We start from the raw sequence: 7291 nt of genomic DNA, 5'->3' as shown, positions 1-7291 counted from the left end.
GGGCTCAAATGGTTAGGTAAGTACATACCTACTTTCTAAAAGTGGTATTTGCAAACACAGAATATTAAAATAAACTTTACTAAAAGATGTATTTTATTATTCTGAGTCCAGGCATACTAAACTCGAATTTCTACCATGTTCTCTGAGTCTACTAGGATTATAAAATGTAATAATTTCAACAGCCCATTCTGGGCTACGGAGAACAGGTAGCCTTGCAATAGTGAAAAACGTAAATGGCTGTAATTCACTATTATGACATGCCACACACATCAGGGCTTGTCCTACCTTGTACTTACACTGCACCCTGCCCGTGGGCCTACTATAGGGGTGACTAATATGAAGTCAAGGGAAGGTTTAGGGACTGGCAAGTGGGTGCACTTGCCCAGTCAGCATGACAGTACCAGACTGCACGCAGGCTCTGCAATGGCAGACCTTAGACACATTTTATAAGGCCGCTTCTGTGGGTAGCACAACCAGTGCTGCAAGCCCACTAGCAGCATTTGGAATTACACGCCCTGGGCACACTCAGTACACTGTACTAGGGTCTGACAAGTAAACCAAACATCCAATCAAGGAACCACTAATCAATACATCAATTTACAGTAGGAAGCACTCGCACTGTGGCGCTGGACAGCAGTGGCACAGTGCCCAAAGCATCTAACACCAGCAAAAACACATGAGGCAACAGCAAAAAAATGGAAGGGAGACCCACGCCAATGGTGCCAGGTCTAACAAATGCATATACATTTCATGTTCTGTTCCACCTGTTATGAGTATCCCATACTTCACTTCACTTAGTCCCTCACCTCAAGAGTCGGTATTTGCTTTCAAACAAGCATGGACAGAGGGCTTGAGTGGGGTATATGTGACATAAGGTCCCGCTCAATGCATCGTAACAAGGGGATTGCACTACCTGGCCCACAACCCCTCCTGCTATACACAAAGACGCGCCCCTACTTTCCGGCAGAGGAGAAATTGATTGGTTAATGGTTTGGATGGCTGCAGGTTACACACCGGCCTCATGGAATTAGTAGAGTCAATGGACTATTGTTCTTTTTTTTAATGTTTAAACAAGTTCTTTTGCTATCTAGTGTGTATGAGCTGGTCTCAGATGGGCCCCCCTGCCCACCCCAGGACCAGACTGGCAAACACACCATTTACTCGCAACCAGGTGACATGCACTTCAAGATTGAACACAGACACACTAATGGCATCCACTATTATATACACTTGGAACGTTCGGGGCACACACACACCCATGCACAGGAACTCCATTTATTCATATCTGAAGTGACACTTTGCCCATGTTGCTTTCCTGCAAGAAACACCCTTGACACCCCCTGAAATGACGAAACTGCAAAGACGGTGGTGTGGGCAGCTGTTCGCCACTGGTTATTCTGCATCTGCAAGGGAGGTGCTAATTTGGATTAAACAGGGATGCCCTTCACAGCATATGAAACTGCCATAGATGCAGAGGGGCGATACGTCCTAATAAAAGGCCGATAGGATTGCTGACACATAGTCTTAGGCTCCTTATATGCACCAAACACTGGCCAGGCCACCTTTTTTGATACCTTAACTACCAAACTATCTTGCTGGCATGGGTTACTGTGGTTACTAGGCGGTGATTTTGACTGTGCGGTCGACCCAGCCCTTGATTGCTCCTTTCTACCTCTTCCAGGAGCACCCCTGGTACTGGTTGCGAGGGCAATGTGCATATGGCGAGAGCACTGGCAACTAGTAGACATCTGGTGACATCGCCACCCCATAGACAGACTATATTCCTACTACTCGGGTTCACACTAACTTCATGACTCGACAAACTGGTATGTACAACTTCGATCGCCTTATAAGTAACTAGAACTGAATATATGGGCAGGACCCATTCTGATCATAATCTGCAATTTCAGCAGCTATCATGAGATGCAGCCCTGCCTGCTATTCCCATGTGGAACTTACAACCAGAGACATTGGAAGACCCTCCATTTCACGAAGCTGTAAACACTGCCATATCCACCTACTTTAGAGACAAAGATCTCACCGCGTCCTCGCGTCTTATAGAGTGGGATGCCTTTAAAGCAGTAACTAGGGAACATTGCTCATAACTCGGACTGCGCAGATCTAGAGAAATAGACCTCAAACTTGCAGAAAAGGCACTTATCTGCCAAAGAAACAAAAAGCAATAGAATCTCCAATAGTAAAGAGGCGGCTGGCGAAAAAAAGGGCAGAACTTAACTCACTATTAGAGAGATTAAGATGCTTAAACAACAAGGCATGTTCTGCCCGCACGTACCCCAGATCTGACCAGGCCAGGCAACTGCTGGCCTGGCTCAAACGTCAGGAAGAGTCCCAGGCACCCATAGCGGCAATCTGCTCCACCAGCTTTGCCCTACACACAGAAAAAGATACATGCAGAACTCATGTGACACTATTCAGAACTATACAGATTGTCAGCAGAGGTCACACTAGAGGAGACACAGTTGTTCCTATCCACAATAGAACTACCTAACATCACCACTAAGCAATGGTTGGAACTAGATGAACTGAGCACTCCAGAGGAAATACTGTCTAGTATTCAGGCCCTGGGCACAGGGAAGACTCCTGCCCCTGACGGACTACCGACCAAATTTTATAAAACCTATGCCACCATGCTCGTGCCACAGTTAAAACTGTTTTATGAAGAATTGCTATTGTTGTGCACACTTTCAGCATCACAGAGTGAGGCCTTACTTGTTTCCCTCCCTAAGTTTGACAAGGACCATACAAAGCTAGGGTCTTACAGACCGCTTGCACTGCTTAATACTGATTACAAAATCCTGGCGAGGATCATGGCAGCACGGCTGGCCCCGCTGGTGCTGGCACTGGTACACCTGGATCAAAATGGATTTGTGCCTGCATGTAACACCTCCTTAAATATACTGCAATACTTTTGAATTCAGGCATACGCACCACAGTCCTGGGCTCAATCCAGATGTCTCAGGATGGATCTTTAGAAGGCTATTGATTAGTTGGAATGGCCATTCTTATTTACGACAATCCACCAATATGGTTTTGGGACACACTTCATGCAACTAGTGTGACTGTTATACACCCAACACCTCATTAGGGTACGCACTGATCAGCTAATATTCAAATCTATACAGATTGGTTGAGGTACCAAACAGGGACGCCCCCTTTTGCCCCTGCTATTCTCATTGGCAATCAAATCAGCAGTAGGGGATAGTGGGAGGAGGGCTGTGGAGCGTGGGGTGGGCGGGCGGGGAAGGGGCAGGGTGGGCGGTTGTAAACTATGGCATACGGCCGATCAGAGTTAGGTAAATAAATAAAACGATTTAACTTGCATGTGCTGCAACGCCAAATGCGTTGTAGTGTGCGCAATTTAATTTTTTAAATTTATTTATTACTTTACCTAACCCCGATCGGCCGTATGCCGGAGTTTACTACCCCCCACCCTACCCCTCCAACACCCCACCACCCCGCAGCACTCACTCCAAGAGCCGCTACTGCAAATCAGTAGCTTTAGAACTTCGCAAATGAGGAATGAAGTGGGGAATACAATTGGGAAATGGCCTACATCTAACATCTCTGTATGCAGATGATCTACTAATGTATCTCAGTGACATACACAATGTGCCGTGTGCCATCACTGAAACACTACACCAGTTCGCAAGGTTATCAGGACTGAGGGTGAACTGGAGGAATTTCTGTCTATTTCCCTTCACTCCAGATGTCCAGAATCCTGGCCTGGTCTTCAACAGAGTGGCAGTACCCTGGCAATTGACTTCGTTTTGCTACCTGGGCCTCCGCATATATCACTCAACAAATAATTTACTTGAGGGTAATCTCATACATGCAAAATCCTCCATCCGGTCGCAAATGAGATTCTGGAAGACGTTACCGATAGGGGTAATAGGCTGGAGTCAAAGATGGTGGTCCTACCTAGACTACTGTGCTATTTTTCAAATTTGCCCACTTATGTCCCAGCTAATACTTTCTGTGACTTTGAACAAACAATGCATGACTTTATTTGGAACAGGGGACGTTGCAGAGTAGCCTTGAGAAATTATATGCACCTATGGAACAGGGAGGGTTGGAAGCACCAAACATGGAATTGTACTACTTGGCAGCACAAGTACAGTGGGTTTCCAAATGGCTGTCGGTTCTACAACTGTCTGAGACAGCCACTAAGCTGCCGGCCTGGACAATGACCAATATTCACCAAGGGTTCCATCAGATAACTAAAGCTACTAAGCCAAGACCCATGTTACTAGTTCTTGCGTATTGTTGCTAGCCTACACCTCACACAATCACTGACCCCATCGAGTCTGTATTGCCCCTACTAAGCACACCACGACATAGCACCACCATCACAGGATCAGAACTTTCACCTTGGTATGCGGCTTTGCTGCACACACTGGGTGACTAGTATGGAGATGGTGTCTTGTTAACCTATAAAAAACTAACAAGCAGCACAGACATATCCTCGGGGCAATTTTTACTGTACAACTCACTGTTGGCCGCACTGACATAAGCATGGGGCGCCCTGACAAGTGAACCGCAATCCCATCTAGTAGTACAATATTTAGAACTCATGGGGACAGGTAGCCATATAGCACACTGGCTAACAGCATCACTACTGACACACAAGACAAGCCCACTCATGTCACTGCGTGCCAAGTGGAAGGAAGACCGTGGTCATCCCTGGACATACAAGAAATGGTCATCAATATTAGCAGGACCCACATGCATCCCACCAAATGTGAAATGTCAACTCATACAGTCCTACATCACACTCAGAGCATACTTAACACCTGACAAAAGGAACCTATATTTTCACCAGACAGACGCAGCCTGCCCTCGGTGTGCCGAGGTTGGAGTGGATCTCATCCACATGCAATGGCACTATCCTGCAATACATGCATATTCACTGGACGTTACATCTTGCTAATCCGCCTGCACAGACCGCCTGGAGCTACACTCATGGGAGGTGTGCCTGCTGGGACTATTTCCTAGGCCTAAAAAACATAAAGTTAACCTTCAGATTCATCAATCTGGGTCTTATAACTGCCAAATGACTTATTACTCGCAGGGTGAAGAACCCAAATCCTCCTTTAACTAAGGCCTGGAAGCAAGCACTCCTAGTCTGGGCACAGGCGGAGAGTACAGCATTGCATTAGGGCTACGGCGACACCCGGTGACGCAAGCTGGAATTCCATCCTTGTGGAGTTTCAACTCACATCTCAAACCCCTGAGGAGGTCACACATCAGAGACGAGAGTCACAGTTACAGGGGCACATGCATAAGCTGTCACATACATAAGCACTGGTAACTGGCACTGAGGTCACACAAGCTGAGTGGGTTGGGCTGCGCGGTGTCACTTGCGCAGTCATGATCTAAAAGTAAATGTAAGGGTCCCAGGTGGTGGAGGAGGGGAAGTGGCGAGTCTGACGCTTGTCACCATTATAGACTCAAACTGAGCACATTAGCAACTTTGAAGATGTGTTCCTTTTATTAATTGTTACGAATCTAGCACTATGCATTGTACCAAGCTGTTGTAATAGACATCTGTGCGACCGAAAACTGGCATGCAGAAATGACCTGGGTACCAGATGGGCAACAGCCTCCCGCGATTTTGCTCTATGCTGTTTAGGTCATGGGTTACTTCTCATAAAGGAAAGGTATATGGTGGTACAATGAAACAGATGACTGTGAATAACAACAACAAAAACAACTAAAGAGTGATCATTAAAGGAGTGTAGAGAGGGTACTGTGCAACCGTGAAAAAGTAAGGTGATCACTGCAACTAAGACTGAGAAATATTTTTCAACAAACAAAAAATAAATATAAATAAGTGCAGGAGCAACATTTTCATTTGGATCCTACGTCTGGCACTGCTGAATGCTGGGTTCGCTGAGTTTCCAAAGCAGCATCATTTTCATTCCACTTCATGCCTCTTTCTTTTTCCAACCCACCCTTGCTGGTTCTCAATTTCTTTTCTTTTGCAGGTTCTGTAACTGGAATAAATATGGAAAACATGCCACTAAATGATCTATTATGCTACATTCCTGTGGTTCCCGTTCTCATCAAGGACTATGGCATAGTTTCCAGAAACTGAGTAGATGTAGTCACTGGTAACTCTCTTAAAGACTTCAAGTCAAGGGTATCAAATACCTGAGTATTTTGGTTTTTAATCACTTGTGACAATGCTCACAGTCAGGACTATATACTAGTAATCTCACAAAGCAAGAAAGATTTGACACACTGGGACATTTTACCGATGACTTTAAAGCGAAAGATTGCATTGCTTAAAATAAATGTTGGATCAAAACAATGTATATATGTCTTCCAAATGATTGCAGCTGCAATTCCTGCCAAGGTTATGGCTGAACTTATTTTACCATTCATCTGGAATAAAAAAAGCAATAGCCACTCTTCCAATTTTGAATGCTGCAGAACTTTCAGGGAGGAGGAGCTATCTTTTAGCAGCTCAGCTATCCTATGCCAATCACTGGGTGCCAACCAGAGATGGCTGAGCATGAAAAGGACTAGAGACTAAATTGATGACCCACATTCATAAGTTCAGTAAGACTTCTGTTCATGTCACAGTCACAAAGTTATTGAATACATTCTCTATTTCTAGTATAAGGTGAAATGTGTATTAAGGAGATAACTAGAGAAGGCTTCCCAGTTTATGCTAGTACTTTATAACCACTACTACATAATACAGCTGTCCTGCGACTCCTACACACTCTAAGGCAAAAGAGAATTAGAATAATAGTATAAGAGTCGAATTACATGAATCAAGAATGTGTTTGAATAGGAGAACTCAAAAAATCTAACTCAACTAATAAGTGCAAATAAAATATCTAGTAATTTTTGCTAGACCTATGAACAAGTAACACTCATACCCTTCTACTCGTACCTCAAGATAACAGCATTTTACAGATTTCTTATTCGTAAAAGCTCATCCTGCATGCAGGCCCTTGGGACAGTGTGGAATGAAGTTCTGAGGAATCCTCACAGACGTAGAACATCTGCCCTTATATCGGTATGAAGACATTTATGTCCATTGCATCATCAGAATTAGTGAAAAACATTTTGTTTCAAATGATTTACATCACTCTTGTAAAGTTTTAACAGGTGGACTCTTCCGCTTCTCCACATTGTGGGAGAAGAGCATCTCAATATGCTTCTATAGCCCACTCTACTTGGGTTGCCTCATCCCTCAAAAAGTCAGAGGAAATAAAACTAAACATTGTGAAAAGCTGTCCTGTTACAAGAATCCCACAGA

This window comes from Lissotriton vulgaris, chromosome 8 (assembly GCF_964263255.1).
Source record: "Lissotriton vulgaris chromosome 8, aLisVul1.2, whole genome shotgun sequence".
Lineage (NCBI taxonomy): Eukaryota > Metazoa > Chordata > Amphibia > Caudata > Salamandridae > Lissotriton > Lissotriton vulgaris.
The sequence above is the reverse complement of the archived record's forward strand: the minus strand, read 5'-3'. Positions refer to the sequence as shown.